At 42.1% G+C, this 17,167-nt stretch overlaps 1 pseudogene; it reads left to right on the forward strand.

The window, feature by feature from the left end:
• Nucleotides 1-3,361: 3,361 nt before the first annotated feature.
• LOC100772336 lies at nt 3,362-16,941 on the forward strand (annotated as a pseudogene).
• Nucleotides 16,942-17,167: the final 226 nt, after the last annotated feature.

Raw genomic sequence — 17,167 nt, forward strand, 5'->3', positions numbered from 1 at the left:
ACTCTTCCTGTTTCACTAACAAAGGAAAGTCCTCTTGGGGAAAATTATTTTCTTTAGTGAAAATCATTTCTGAACTTCTAAGTAAGCCCATCATTTGAGGACTGATATAGACCACTGCATTCTTTGTGTTCAAGGGTTTCTAGAATTGTCTTTCTTTATATCACCTCTTTGCATAGTCTTCTATACACATTTTTTATATCACCTTCTGTCATAGTAACACTTTAAAATGAAAATCAGTAGGATATGAAGAAAGGAACTAATACTGTAAGCTTCAAGAAGTATGAAATAATGGATGAGACAAAACTCCAGGACAAAAAGTAGTGATATACCAATCTACCCATCTGCTGAGAAGGCCATTTCAAAGGAACATTGCCACCAACTGAAGAGTCATATCTCCAAGCTAAAGGAGCAACAATAACCACAATATCTCAGATTTGAATGAATACTACGTAATTTGCTATGAGCTTAACCCGCCATGACTTATCCGTGAAAACTCTAAGAAAGTGGATCAGAATTGTTAGACAATAGTGACTAAAAAGATGGCTCTGCAGTAAGATTATGTCATGCTCTAGGACAGGGCCCAAGTTAAGTCCCCAGCATCCACACTGGACAGCAGACAATCACCAATAGCCCAGCTCCAGGGGGAATCCAACACCTCTGGCTTCCATGGGCACCTGCATTCACATGTACATATCCACACAGTGATACCTAATCAAGAATAAAATATTTTCTAAGTGTTAGATAAATTATAAAGGGTGTCATAGGTTCCGTGGAAAGAAACTGACACAAATCAGCCTTCAAAAGAGCTTCATTGGAATACTAATTAACACCATAGCATTGGCAACTGCGATGGGCAGCCATGATGCCCTGGAGGGAGAAGTACACCCCTTGGTTCCCCTACTTTTAAGACTGTTGTAGTATCATGCCATGAGCAATATCATGGGGCCCTGAAGGGGGAGGTGAATCCTTCATTTTCCTGACTGTTAGAGTCATAGCATCATATGATAGGCAGTCATGGTGGTTTCTCAAAGTGGTAGAACAAACTTTTGAGGCACGGTCCCTCACTAGTGAGTCCTGGAGGAAGGTTGATAGGCAGGGAAGCCAGGTGATCCTCTTCCTACTTCTGCCCTCACCCAAGCACTGGGGTTACAGAAACACCTGGCTTTTTACATGGATGCTACAGATTCAAATTCAAGCCTCTGTGTGTGTGTGTGTGTGTGTGTGTGTGTGTGTGTGTGTGTGTGTGTGTGTGTGTGTGTAGCAAGAGCTCTTACCCACTGAACAATCCCTCCAACCCACATTAGCATTTCTAAGGCCCATAACCCTTATGAGGTAAAGGAGAGGAGAGAATAAGGCCACAGTGAAAACATTGCTCTCTGTGCCACCAGCTCTTTCCCATCCCCACCTTTCTCCCCTTCCTTCTCTGATGCCTGACATCATAGAAGCACAAGAGTGTGGCAACTCGAGATCCCTGCAGTGAGATCACAGCACGTTTATCTTTGCATGAGTAACTTCACATAGCACAATGCCCTCCCGTTTCATCCGCAGTGCAGCACATGGCAGAGTTCCCAGTTCTTAAGCTTGAATGCCATTCCATTCTGTCTATGCCCTGCATCTTCTTCGTCTATTCATCCACCATACGTTTGGCGTTTCCGGATCATGGCTGTTGGGAATAGTGCTGGATGAACATGGGAGTGGAGGGAGCTTTCCAAGACAGAGATTTATTTCATTTGGATACATGAGTGTGGGCCATGGGATCCTAAAACATTTCTACTTTTAATCTTGTGAGAATGCCTTCTGATATTTTCTTTAATGGCTGCAGAATCTTATATTTCCAGAAAGGTGTACACTAGCTATTTCTCTTTAAATCCTTGCATTATGGCTATATGATCATAGTCACTATAACATTAATGTGGTGGTGAATGTACTGTGTATGTTCATCTTATTGATTATTGAATAAAGTACTGTTTGGCCAATGAGACAGCAAGTTAGACAGGACTAGGAGTCAAAGAGGATTCTGGGAAATGTAGTAGAAAAGTGGTGATCCAGGTAGGAAGTGACATAGCAAGGAGACTCATATTTAAGCAAGGAGAAACAGGAAGTGTCCCTTTTCCCCTCCGCTCTTCCTCCAGCGGCACAATGTGATCCACCAGCAAGGAGGGACACCAATGGAAGGTGTCCGATAAGATAAGTCTTATAAAATATATAGATTTATGATAATTAAGACTGGGCTAGCAGATGAGAAATCCTAGTCATTAGCCAAGCAGCATTTATACCTAATAGAAGACTGTGTATTATTTTGTCCATCCACACAGCAGACATAACTCGGGTGGCTAGTGGAGACTGCCCACGTGGCGGTAGGGCTTGGGCGGCTTTTGGAGGAAAGATTTATCATAACATTAATGGGGGGAGTTCAAGACAGAGTTCCTCTGTGTAGCTTTGGAGTCTGCCCTGGAACTCATTCTGTAAATCAGGCTGGCCTCGAACTCACAGAGATCTGCCCGCCTCTGTCTCCTATGTGCTGGGATTAAAGGTGTGCACCACCACTGCCCAGCCCCACTGCAACATTTATAAAGGATTTCCCACTGCTTGGTGGCTTGTACCTCCTGGTGACTGACAATAAAGAAAAATTTAAATATGCCCATTATAAACTCAAAGCAGGGAGCTAAATGTTGGTTGCCAAGGAAGATCAGGAGAAATTCAGGAAAAAGGGTATGATGCTTGTGGTATAGATTAAGTCCCGAGACCTGATGTACAGACAATGACTGACTATACTGGCTACAGAGGACAATATTACACAATCTAACCAAAATTTATTAAGGACATTTCTTCAAAATGGTCTCAGTATCAATAAAGAATCATTGGGGCAACAAATTTGCTAATGAGTTTGCTAGTGGTAAATAGTTCACAGTGTATACATCTGTCAAAATATCTAACTGTATATGTTATGTATGTAATTTTATCAAATCTCTCTAATGTAAGGTATAGAGATGAGACTACTACCAGAGCCTTTCATATAGTTAGTGGTTCTCAAGCTTCCTAATGCTGTGACCCCCAACCATAACATTATTTTTGTTGCTACTTCATAACTGTGATTTTGCTGCTGTTATGAATCATAATGTAAATATCTGTGTTTTCCAGTGGTCTTAGGGACCCCTGTGAAAGGGTCATTCAACAACCCCCAAAGGGATATTGACACACAGGTTGAGAACAACTGATATTGAACACTTCTGGGAAGTGTTCAATCCTCAACCATGCCAGTCCTTAGGAGAATGGAATACTGGACAACTGCTGCCTCTCTTTGTGCCTCTCACCTGCACTGTTGTAACACATGGATAGAAACTTAATTATTACCTTCAGCATGGCTCCCTCTAATGTACTAACTCCATACTTGGCAGCCTGTCCGGTGAGAAAAGCATTATTAGCAGGTTGACTCTACAGAAATTTCTAACAACTATCAACACAGAGAACAGAATAAGGTGAAAATTTGTCTAAAAGCTGACAACAAATATTTATTCGAGTTCTGGCCACTCTTTTGAAAGTGTTGTCCTCACACCCATTGGCAATATCTTTAAGGAAATAAAATATCTAGAAGTAAACCTAACCAAGAAGGGTGAAGGATCTTTAGAGTGAAAATGTTAACTCCCTTAAGAAAGAGACAGACACCAGAAAATGGAAAAACATCTCATTCTCATTGATTGGAAGAATTAACTACCAAAAGTTACTTCCATATTCAATACAATCCCAATCAAAACCCACACCTCATTCTTACACAGAAATAAGAAAAAACAATTCCAGAATTCACATGGAACCACAAGAGAACTCTGCTAGGCAAAACAGTCCTGAACAAAAAGACAATTCTGGAGGCATTACCATTCCAGACCTCAAGACATGTTACAGAGTCACAGTATTAAGAACAGTATGGCACTGACACACAAACAGATTTGTAGATCAACTGAACAAAATCAAAGACCCAAACTTGAGTGCATGTAGCATTGACCATTTAATATTTGACAAAGATGCCAAAAAACATGTTATGCTGTAAGAAAGAAACCATCTTCAACAAATAATTCTGAGAACACTGGACGTCCACTTGCAGAAGAGAAAAGGAAGGATGTCAGACAAAAGTTCAGGGGCCACTGAGGGGCAGCAGAGATGGTGTTTGGGCCAGGTGTGAGGAGTGGAGGAGTTCTCGTCCATTGCCCTCGGTCTTCTCAGGAAAATCAAAGACAAGGTCGTGAACGAAGAGACAGGTTTGAGGCTGATTGGAAGTGACAGGGCTAGAGAGACCATTCAGATGACGCATCAGGAAGGGGCGTACAATAAATAAAATATCACTAAGCAGCAGATGGAGCAGCTGGCAGGGACTGTGGCACTCAGGATGAGATGATGTACCTGGCAGCCATAGGAATGGAGAAGCAGGCCTGAGATGGAAGGGAATGTACCCTAAATATGATGAACCCTAAAATGTCAGGTTAGAGCATTTACACCAGGCAGGGCAGCAGTCTCCATCTCACTGCCTGCCCTCCTCCTGTAATTCCCCATCACGACTACTATCACAAAGGGTTACAAACATTTATTAAGACCCCCGCCAATTTGACATCTCATGCCCTATCTTGTTTATCACTCTGCCAGCGATGGAGAGTAAAATAGCTACCTCACCCAAAGGGACCAGTTAGTAATTATGTACATGACCACACCATAAGCTTCTCACTGATGCTATTCCAGCTACAGCTGCATCTTCTTTCTTGACTTTTTCCATGGTGGCGACTCATGGGACTTGTGCACGCCCTAGGTTTGATCTGCTTTGCCTAGTAGCTGTGTTGTCCTTTAATTGTGAGTATCTGATTCCACAGCCCTCATCCTTGCCCCTGTTTACCACTCCAGCATCCTAACCCAGCACACTGGTTATAGTCAATGCATCTGCTACCATTTTTGTGCTGAACTTTTCCTATGAAGACGTGATCTGGACCAAGAGTGAGAGGAAGTCATCGTTCTGGACTGTAGACAGCACAAGGAAACAAAACTAATGAGGTCAGAGTTAAAATCACAACAGAAAGAAGCTAGAATCTGACACCATAAGAACAAAGGCCAGAAATATGTCAAAGACAGAGAAACAGAAGGAGAAACAAAGAAACAGTAAAGATGAGGATTCCAAGAAGGCATCAAATTCCAAATAACAAGCCCAAACTTGTGAGTCAGAGGCATATGACCCAGCTCAGCTCTGGCTCAGCCTAGGTGACAAAAAAAAATTATAATTTTTTATAAAATTTTATAAAATTATAATGAAATTATAATTATATATGAAAATATATAATTATTATATATTTTATAATGAAATTAAATATAATTTTATAATTTAATAAATTTATATATAATTTTATAATTATATTGAATATATAATTATATTATATTATATTAAATTTAATAAAATGTATATATAATTTTATAATTATATTGAATTTATAATGAAAAAGCAATAAGCCTAAAAGTTGAAGAGATCATATTACTTCAAATTATATTTATTCCCATATGCATGTGTCCTACTTAGGGTTACTATTGTTATGATGCAACACCATGAATGAATGCAAGTTGAGGAGGAAAAGGTTTATTTGATTTACACTTCTGAATCCTGATCCATCACTGAAGGAAGTCATGGCAGGAACTCAAGCAGGGCTGGGACCTGGAGACAGGAGCTGATGCAGAGGCCATAGAGAGGTACTGCTGACCAACTTCCTTTCCATGGCTTGAAATGGGCAGGGCCCTCCCCATCAATCACTAATTAAGAAAGTGCCCTACAGGCCTGCCTTTTGCCTAGCCATATTGAGGCATTTTCTCAATTGATGTTCCCTCCTCTGCCATGACCTTAGCTTGTGTCAAGATGACATAAAACTGGCCAGCACAACTGACCTCTTGTCAACTTGACACAGAAATACATCACTATTAAGCCAAGATCTCATATTAATAGGAACATCATGGCAGCAAAGTGTGCTCTATGAACCATGTGATGCTATGGATGCCTGAAGTATTTGAAATGTAGGTTGGGAAGACTCAAGTGGTGGGTTGGATTGAATGCCTGACGAGGATGGTATCCAGCAAGTTGGGGTCAGCATGTAGTTGGTACTTTGGAAAACCATATAGTTCATCCCCTCATCTCAAAGTAGCATGGAAAAAAACTGGCACCAAATTATCTCTGATTCAGTGTCCAAGAGTTCAAGTTCAGCCTACTAGCCATGCAACAGAATGGAGTCCCACCCAGCCAGCAGAAGATGTGGTAGCATCTTTTGTTGATGTTGGAGGGGTAGCCACAGAAGAAGGAGCATACTCAATAGACTCAGGGAAGAGGTCAAGTCCAAGCCTCCCCTTGAGCATGCTCTTCCCTGCTTTGAGAATCCCTGAAGTAGGCACATTTCCTTCCCAGACTTTTCTCAAGACAAGCCTCCTCCAAAAGTGACCCTGGCCAGTGAGAAGGCCTTGCAGAACATCTCTTGCTGCCCTTAGAGCTCAGATTGCCAAGCTTGCTACCCTTCAGGAGCAACAGAGCCCCAGCGTAGGTCACTTTGAGTCTTCTACATCTGTTTCTATAGCACAGCCGCCTCCTTCCCATTCCCCACATAGTACTCCACCAGAGCATGCCTGCTCTTGATCTGATTAAAGAGAGAAGAGATCAAAAACACTGCTGGAAAGACTTTGGTTAAGAGCCTCCCCAAGAAGCCTGACAACCCAAATATCCTTGCGATCTTTAAAGATATGAACAGTGTGAAGCTAGGGTCAGTCAAGAGGTCAGAGGAAGACATAAAGGCTAAGCCAGTAGGTACTCCTGACCCCCGTTGCCCTCATAGCAGATGGTCTGAAACAGAAGTTTTCTTAGTGGTATCGACACAGTAGCCAAGGTGAAGTTGAAAGAGGAATTTCAAAACCAGAGGCAGAGGCCACCTCCATTCTGGAGTCCTCCTTAACACAAATGTATTGTGATATATTTTTAATAGGTACCCAGAGTTTATCTTCAAGCATGGAAAATATTTGTAGGGCTTCAGAACACAGACAGGCTGCGGACGTTTCTGTGCAATTTCAATTTTTTTCTTTCTTTCTTTTTTTTTTTTTTTTTTTGAGACAGGGCTTCTCTGCGTAGCCCTGGCTGTCTTGGAACTCTCTTTGTAGACCAGACTGGCCACAAACTCACTGAGATCTGCCTGCCTGTGCTTAACTCACTGAGATCTGCCTGCCTGTGCTTCCCCATTGCTGAGATTAAAGGCAAGTGCCGCCACCACCCACCCCTATTTTCAATTATTTCTTCTATTTCTTTAAGAGATTTTTCTCATTTCCCCTTTTAGGGACTCTATCATCTTCATAAAGTAGTTTTAAAGGTCTGGCTCTTCTTCTTCCTCTGTGTTGTAGTTTTTCAGATCTTGCTGGTGTGGATTCCCTAGATTCTGGTGGTGTCTTATTGGTCTTTCTGTTGTTGAGTGTGTTCTTATTCTGTCTTCTTCCCATCTCTTCTTCCAGTAGGTGCACATGGGGTCTCTCTCTAACTCCTCTTGTCACCTGGCAGTGTATGTAGACCAAGACTTCATTGTCTGCAGCTCTGGATGGTCTTGCCTCTCCTGGTATTCTCCTCGCTCAGCAGAGGGGGAACCAAAAGTGAAGTGTTTCCAGACTCGGGGAGATCCTCCCTGTCTGGGCAGGTCTACTCTATGCCAGGCTCTGACCCAGAGAGATCCAAGGGCTGATGGCAGGAGTCGGGTGGGAGAAGAGGGGACACTCACCTCAGCAGAGGTCAGGGTGGAGGGGGAACTGAGAGGGAGGTGTTTCAGGACTCAGGGAGATCCTCCCTGTCTGAGAGGGTACACTCTAGGCCAGGAGCAGGCCCAGAAAGATCGAAAGAAGGAGTGATGGCAGGAGTAGGGCGGGAGAAGAGCTATTTTTAATTATTAACATTAGCATCTCTTAAATGTTTTATATACACACATTTAAGTGTGTTATGAATGGCATCAATGAAGATACTGTCCATATTCATTGACAGTTTACTGCCCAGTGATTGAACACCTGGTCTATCCTGTTATTGGAGAACAGTATTGGAGATGGGAATACCTTCAGCAGGACTTACATATGCTCACTTTTTTTTTTTTCTGGAGCTGAGTTTACAGAAGATGTTTACTGCTGAGTCCCTGAATTGCTTTTTGTTAGAGGGAAGTGAGGACCAGGCTCTCTGCTTATACCTAATTGCCACCCAACACTGTGAAGCAAATGCACTTGTCAAGTAGTAAAAAATCAAATTACAGAATCAAATCACTTCATAAATAAAAACCAGGATTTTTTTAAAGTAGGAACAACACAATATAAAATATTCTGAATTTTGAAATTCCCATAGATTTTAAAAATTCCAACACCTGAAAATTCAGTCTCTTGAAAACAGCCAATCTGTTCAAATCCAACATCTTTCAAAATTTGACTTTATTAGTGCTTCCAAGAGGGAAGAACCAAGGTGGGAGTCACAATGTGAACAAAGCAAAACCAAACTCCAAAAGTATCAACAACTCCATGTATAATACCTGGGATTCACTCAGGACCTTCTAGGCTCCTCCAAAGGGCTGAGTCAATTCTCCAACTCCACCCTCTGCAACACACATAATGTGTCTTCTAAATGGGGGCAGACTTTAACTCTAACACTGCAGCTGCTGTTCATGGTCATCCATGGTACTGGCATCTCCAAAATTACTGGAGTCTCTTGCTTCATGCAACTGGGCTGCACTTTCACCACTAGCTCCTCCTGGGCTCTCTTTGCAGTATCATGGCACAACTTATCTGTATGGCCCTTTTAATCCTGGCTGGCAACTGCTAGTGTGACTGCATCTTCACCAATGGCCTCTCCTGGCCTTACAGTGACAAGCCTCAGTTACTCTCCATGACCCCTTCATGACTTCAAAACCAGTGCCCCCTAGGAAATTCTTACACAAGACAAAATTCAGCTGCCAGAGCAGGGTATAAACTTGACCACCTCTAGAACATGGTCTGTAGGCTGACACTGAGGAAACACTCCCAGGCTTCACCTCAGTGATGCTGGTCTCTTGTTAATCACCACTAATTTCTTAGCTCCAGCTAACCAGATTCAATTGTCCCAGTAAAGCAAAAGTTCTTCTGTGGTCCTGGTTTCTCGCTAATCACAGCCAATTCTTCAGCCCCCAATTGGCCAGACATCACAGATTCTTAACTCAATGTAAAGTCTTTGCTTCCCTCTGATACTTTACAAGCTGGCCACCATCCTCGGCAGTGCTCTCAACTCCTTATCTTCCAAGCTCCTACCGAGCTTCAACACTCAATGGCTTTTCTAGCCTCAAACTCCAAAGTCCTCCCACAATCCTCCCATGGTCAAGCCTGTCACAGCGATACTCCGCTGTGCTGGTACCAATTTCTGTTCTAGTTTGGGTTACTATTACTATGATTAAACATCATGACCAAAAGTAAGTTAGGGAGGAAAGGGGTTTGTTTGGCTTATGCTTCCACTTCCACAGCCCATCACTAGAGGAAGTCAAGACAGGAATTCAAACAGGGTGAGAACCTGGAGACAGGAGTTGATACAGAGGCCTTTGAGGAATGCTGCTTACTGGCTTGCTCATCATGGCTTGCTCAGACTACTTTTTTTTTTCTTTTTGGTTTTTCGAGACAGGGTTTCTCTGTAATGTTTTGGAGCCTGTCCTGAAACTCTCTCAGTAGACCAGGCTGGCCTCGAACTCACAGAGATCTGCCTGTCTCTGCCTCCTGAGTGCTGGGATTAAAGGCGTGTGCCACCAACTCCCGGCGCAGCCTGCTTTTTTATAAAACTCAGGGCCACAGCCCAGAGATGACTTTGCCCTCAATGTTCTGTCCTTTCCCACATCAATGACTAATTAAGAAAATGCTCTACAGGCTTGCCTACAGCCCCATCTTAGGAAGGCATTTTCTCAGATGATTCTAGACTGTGTCAAGTTAAGATAAAATTAACCAGCAGAGTGGGACATGTTGGAATTTCCAGAAGACCTGTGAATTCGGGTCTGTTCTAATATTTGGGGTCAGAGATGAATCCACACATTCAGCAGACATCTGTTACACAACTACCATGTGCTTAATGCAGGGATAACCAAGGCATTGAGAATAGTGAAATCAGTGGCTCTCATGAAAAGCCATGTAACAATCTACCTCAGACAGAGGTATCTTCAGATGGCAAAAGAGAAAGGGGACATCTTCCTTCTCTATTGGGATTAAGAGGAGCTTTCTGAGCAAGTGATGACAAACCACTAGAGAGGAGAACATTCCACAAGAAAAGAGCATCCTGAGCTTGGCAAGGCCTGGGCAGCATGACTGGTGCCTCAAAGAGGAATCCAGCAGTGACAGGAAATGAGATGGAAGAAAGTGAACAGCAGCAGATGACAAGGGCCCTGGTCAGAATGAGCAGTTAGAATCTGATATTGCAGGTAAGAGGGAGGAATAGAGCAGAGAGAGCAGGAAGGTGGCAGCCCAAGGAATAGGAGCTCACAGGAAGCACAAAGCTTTCTAGGATATTCATGGGATAATGTTCAGAACTGGAGGGTTATTGTGGTTTCTCACAAATGTGGGCTATCTGGTAGGATTCGAGGAAATGTTCCCTATAGGAACCAATTTGGGTTTCTTGAAGCTTCTCAGCAACAACACTATTAGGAAATGTGGTAGCTTGAATGTAATTGGGCCCCATAAGATCATGGGGAGTGGCACTATTAAGAGGTGTAGCTTTTTTCGAATAGGTGTGGCCTTATTGGGGGAAAGTGTGTTACTGCAGAGGTAGGCTTTGAGGTCTCATATATGCTCAAGCTTTGCCTAATGTCTCAGTTTACTTCCTGTCGCCTGTGGATCAAAGATGTAGAATTCTCAGCTCCTTCTCCAGCAACATATCTGCCCACATGCTACCATGTCCCACCATGATGTTAATGGCCTAAACCTCTGAACTGTAAGCCACCCAATTAAATGTTTTCCTTTATATTTATATATATATAAAGTTGCTATGGTCACAGTGTGTCTTCACAGCAATAGAAAACCTAAGACAGAAAGCCATTCTCTTCTTGAGTGAGTTAAGTGGAGGATGCTGTCTGCCCACACTAGTCTTATTAGAGAAAGCCAATGCAGGAATCAAAATTGACAACTAAAATAAAAAATAAAATAAAAAATTTCCCACCCAGGTCAGGCTTTCTATTTCTCTGTATTTTTGAACCCCAGAATGTTACATGTTCCAAAGATATTGAGCATTTGATTTGCTAGAGCAAACGCCAAAATTAACTTTGACATACTCCTTTAACAAGTGGTTGGTGATCTTATGGAAACACATATAAAACCAAATTTCAGCACTTAAAGAACTTCTAAGACTTTGGAATTTGAGATTTAAGGCAGAAAGTACAGAGAGGGAGAGTTCTTAGATTATAGATAAAAATAGTTCAGTCTCCTTTAAAATGCATTTGCCAGTGTTAAGGATATTTTAGCCTCCATGCCACAGTGATAGAAAGTCAATTATATTCGAGGGTTTTGGAGCTGCCTTCACTCAGCTCATGTTTTAAAGCAGGTCGTGTGTATTAGCAAGAGCTGCCCACTCTTCTCTTCTTACCTAATTCAGCCTTCCATGAAGAATGAGGTCAGCAGGTATGTTGATCTTACCATTTTTTTATCATCTCAAATGTGTCATGATCTCAGATTTGTGTTTAGCTCATCAGTGTGTTTGATAACTTATAATGATTCCTGATAAATTTTAATTATGTAAATTTTTCAAAATAGATTTTTTTTTAGATCTATGAATAGTGCCATTAATTTTTAAGATGAGGGGTTCTTTGGTCAGTGAAAACATATTTGACACACTGGTTTTCTGTGTTTTAAATGAACTCAAATGAGAGACTCTGGGAATTGGTTCTTTAATGCAGTGACCATTTCTCAAACCCGTCTGTGAGGTTTCACCTCTCATTATCCCATGTGACATGAATACAATCTAAGGAGCATCCCGGCAGTGCAATCGTAATCAAGTGAGGTAAGAGGGCGGTACAACTTAGGAGACTTGGTCTCTCTTCATAGGATTTTGTAAAGTCTCCATTAATGAAGTTTAACTCAGAAAATAGGTTGGTCTCATCAGACAGGCTGCATCTTGTGTAGCCATCTCTCCATCTCTCATCCTATTACCTCACCTCAGCAACTTTTCCTGCACTCTATGATCGTCCATGAAACGTTTCCTAAGCCTGGCTGCTCATCAGAATCACCAGAAAATGGTTTAGAAAAAATCTTTGCCTGAGATCTGAAATCATTAGGCACAAAGCTCAAAAAGCTGCAGTTTGTCATGAGTTGCCCATGGTAACAGATGGAGCGAATGTGTTGATTGGTATTAGCTCCAGATTCAATTCAACTTTTTTGATAGCCAACTACATTTCTGGACATCTCAAATTCCCTGAAAATTGCCTGTACCATTATCTGGGGGAGTTTCAAGTCAACTCCATCTTGACTATATTATACTTAGCTTTCACTGCTGCTTTTTTTTTTTTTTTTTTTTTTTTTGGTCAACCACCAAAGCCCTACTTCTGGATGTTCTTCCATCTCTACACTTAGTGGACTGAGAAAACCTTAACACCCTGGGGAAAAACCATACACATGCTCTATGGGGGCAGCTCAGTTGATAGAGTGTCTTCCCTGGGTTCTAGTTTAGTCATACATAAACCCAGTCTGGTGGTGCACACCTGTAATCCAGGCACTTTGGAGGTAAAGGCAGGGAGATCCGGAGTTAAAGATTATCCTTAGCTATATTGAGATTGTGAGATCAACCTGGGCTATATGAGTCCCTGTTAAAGCAACAACCACTGGAGGTAAAGAGATGAAGGTCACCCTTGCCTACATAGCAAGTTCAAGTCTAACTTGGCCTACATGACATCCTGTCTCAAAAACAAAAGCAAAAAGAAAGAAAAAAACTCCTTTCCTCATATATATTATTGATAAGCTTCATGTTTCTATAATCTATCTTAAATAGATATAATCTATCTAATCTCTATACCCAAATTCTACCATCTTAAGCATACTTTTCAATGATTTTGATAATTCCTTTTAACTATGGAATGATGTCTATGAAAATACAGAATATCCCTAAAATTCTCCTATAGTGTAACCACTGATAGCATGTTACCTTACATTTTAATTTTTATTTTATGTGCATGAGTGTTTGCTTGTACCACTTGTGTGCCTGGTACCCATGGAGGCCAGAAAAGGGAATTAGGTCCCCTGGAAGTTTAATTACAGATTACTGGGAGTCACTGTGTAGGTGCTGGGGATCAAACCTAGGTCTACTGCAAGAGCCATTTCTTCACGCCTCAATTTTCTACTGCTTGAACAGACATCTACTGTGGTTTAAATCTACAGTCCTTCAGGCTAATTACTTTTGTATATATTGACTAAATATGTAGCTCTTTTTATGAGGTGTATGGTAAAATCTTGTCCCCATTTTTCGTTCCATGTCCTTTTCACTTCATATCATTAGATTTTAAATAAGCCTTGTGTGTTTTGTGTACAATTCCTTTTACAAGGATACAAGCCGTGACTTGCATCTTTCACATCTTAGAACAGAACCTGATAGCTGCTATTATTCCCTTCTCAACACTATTTTCTCTTTCAATCTGTGACTTTGCACTACCTTAAAAAAATGCTTACTATTCACTTACATGTAAATATTTGCCATGTATAATAGATAAATGATTATCAACCTACAGTCTATAGACCCAGAGATGTTAAGTACAGGGAAAGGAAACAGGTGGGACACATGATCTCCCTGGGAGAGAGTAATAGAATAGATTTTACTGCCAGGAGGTGGTGGCACATATCTTTAACCCCAGCACTTGGGAGGCAGAGGCAGGCAGGTCTCTGAGTTTGAGGCCAGTTTGGTCTACAGAGTGAGTTCCAGTGCTACACAGAGAAACTGTGTCTCAAAAAAAACCAATAAAATAATAATAATAATCTAGAATATAGTAGATTTTCCAGATGGACTGGGGGCAGGTAGGGACAGGAACAAGAGAATGGGTGGGAAAGAGATAAACAGTTGGGATGGGGGCTTATAGGGTTGAGGGAGGGAAAGCCGAGAGAGGCAGCAGGAAATGAGGGGCACTTAAAGGATAATATAGAAACCCAGGGCAGTGGAAACTTCCTAACAAGGGCTCCTCTCTGCTCCTCCAGATCCAGTCCCCAGTCCCACCCCCAGCTCTATAGCAGAAAACCTGCTGCAATCCCTTTCCTGTCTGTGCATATCCTTAGTGGGTCCCAAAGATCTTCTCCAATCTTCCTTTCCCCAACTCATCCCAGTATCCCAGCCTCTAACACCAGCTTACCAAAAGGTGAAGACAGGCAATTTGCTCCCTTCTGTGGGACTTTGATTTTGCTTTTACATTTCTGTCAATAGTTAATTTGGGCTTATTACTTATACACTGAATAAGGCAGAAGTTAATATTGGTTTTCCCCCAAATGTATAAAGTAATATTCTCTATATGAAATCGCTTTGTCAACTTTAATGAAAATCAGTTGACAACAATAAGTGGCTCTTTTCCCAGCCTCTCGATTCTGCCTCATTCATCTATGTCCACCCTTTGCCAACACCTTTTGATGACAGCAACTTTATTCTCCAACCTTGAAATCAGGTTATCCAAGATATCAAAATCTGTTCTCCATTCATAAAAATAGTTTGCGGACAGTTTCAACACTAATTGCCAATGCATTTCATGATACATTCAGCTCATTTGTATCAGTTTTTACTCCAGACCTTGCACATAACTGAAGCAATAATATGAACACAGAGCAGCCCCTAAGGACTTCCTTTCCTGGTTAACTGTATACAGTTTTGGTGGTGCATGTGTAGTTCAGCCCTACATATTAGATGAATGTCACACTGCAGATAAAACCAGAGCACTACAGACAGACAATTGTGTCACACTGAAGTCCCATCCCACAGACTTACACACAGACCACTACCACACTGTGATCCACATCAGTCTGATGAGAAATGTCCTTCTGTGTATGTTTATCTTATTGGTTGTTGAATAAAGTACTGTTGGCCAATGAAGAAGCAAGTTAGGTGGGACTAGGAGTCAAAGAGGATTCTCGGGAAATGTAGTAAAGAAGTGCTGTGATACAGGCAGGAAGTGACATAGCAGGCAGACTCATATAAGCAAGGGCAAACAGGAAGTCCCTCTCTTGCTCTTCCTCCTGCTCTCTGTTCTGGATCTGCCATGTAACTGCCAAGAAGACAGGATGCAAGGTTGGCATCCTCCATAAGATAAGTCTTGTGATTACGGTTGGTAATTAAGACTGAGGTAGCATATAGGAATTCCTAGTCAATTGGCCAGCAGCATTGTAACTAATATAAGTCTCTATGTATTATTTGGGGCCCTAACGTGGTGGGCAGAACTTGGGCAGAACTCAGGCGGCTTGGCAGAAAGCGCCCACATGGTGGCAGGGTTCGGGCGGCTTCGACGGAAAGACTTATCATTACAACAGTCCAAATATAGGTCACTGTCACACTGTAGTCCACACCATAACCTGACATGTAAACCACTCTCACACTTGTGGCCCAAGTCACAACCCTACAAATGGACCAATGTCACAGTGATATCCATTTCACATCATAACATACAGACCACTGTCATAGTATGGTCCATACCACAACCATAAATATAGACCACCAGCACACTGAATTCTACACCACAGCCTTAGTTATAGATCACTGTCAAAATGCAGTCCATATCACAGTCACACATCCGTCTGTAACACATCTCTACATATACACCACTCTCACACTGAAGTCTGTACCACAGTCCAGTAAAGACCACTGCTGTAAGGTAGTCCATACCACAGCCCTCTACATAAACCACTGCTACACTGCAGTCTAAACCACAGCCCTGCATACAGACCACAGTTGCATGGCAATCCACGCCTCAGCCTTACATATAGACCAGCGTCACACTGCAGTCCACAGCACAACCCTTTATATAAGGCTATGGTTACAGTACAGTCTGCACCACAGTCCTACATGCAATCCACTGTCACACTACAATCCATACTACAGCTTTCCATGTGAACAGTGTCACACTGCAGGCTGCACTGCAGCCCTAAGTATCCTGACTGTCACAATGCATCATGTCACACTACAGCCCTGCCCATAGACCACTGCCAAGTAGTACTCGCATAGGTCCGCATTTGTTCGCAGCAGATTTCATCTTGATAATTGCAGCTCCTGTCTCTGTAGTCTTTTTTCAAATCTCAATTTTCTCAATTCCGAACTGAGTTTCCTTAAACCCAGCCTGCACGCTGTCACTACTAATTCTCTTAATCTTGAAGATGCCATCTGAGATCTAACCTTTGCAGGGCTTAGATGCAGGACAACCACCTTTATGACATGTACAAATGCCACTGCACATTTGGATGGCATTTTCACTGTGTCAGGGCAAACCTAATTTCGGGTCCTCTTTGGCTGAAAGTCACCTTCTGGCTTGTTGATTCATAACTTGTATCTGCTATTGTGACTCATCTCTCTCATACAGCCGTTATGAGTGTTTTCTAAAACAAATCACTATGGGAAGTTTTTATTCATGCCAAATCATTTGTTTTTTAATGAAATAAGGGTCAAAAGAGCAAATAGTGAATGGCTAGATTTAGATGCCTTCTTCAGGAGGTTACAGACACACATTCTTTCCCGGGAAATGAAACAAGGCAAGGGAATTTGCACATTAAGAAGCAGGAGGGGTGGGGGAATCTTTGCTGTGGAACTGACATGAATACACTGATGACCAAAGATGTAGGAACCCAGGGATACAGTAATAATAGTTCCAGGCACGTCTTCATGTGTGCAGTGTTCTTCTCCACAGGCTCTTGGAAGCCACACTGCTGCTGTCTGCTGGTGTACTCAGCCAGCCCCAGCCACTCTAGTGGAATGGGTGGTACTTTCCACGGTAGTAACCTAGCTGACCTTGCTTTGGTCTCTGTGACCTTCAAAGTCAGAAGGGACTAGATACAACTTCTCTCTTTCCCATGGTATCACTGTAAATCTGACAGTACTAGATGAAGTACTTAACAAAATGATTGCACAGGTTCCTAAACATACCCAGGGTTCTAAATGTATGCCAAGTCAGCATTGAAATTTGCTGTGAGGTTT

This window comes from Cricetulus griseus (assembly GCF_003668045.3).
Source record: "Cricetulus griseus strain 17A/GY chromosome 1 unlocalized genomic scaffold, alternate assembly CriGri-PICRH-1.0 chr1_0, whole genome shotgun sequence".
NCBI lineage: Eukaryota > Metazoa > Chordata > Mammalia > Rodentia > Cricetidae > Cricetulus > Cricetulus griseus.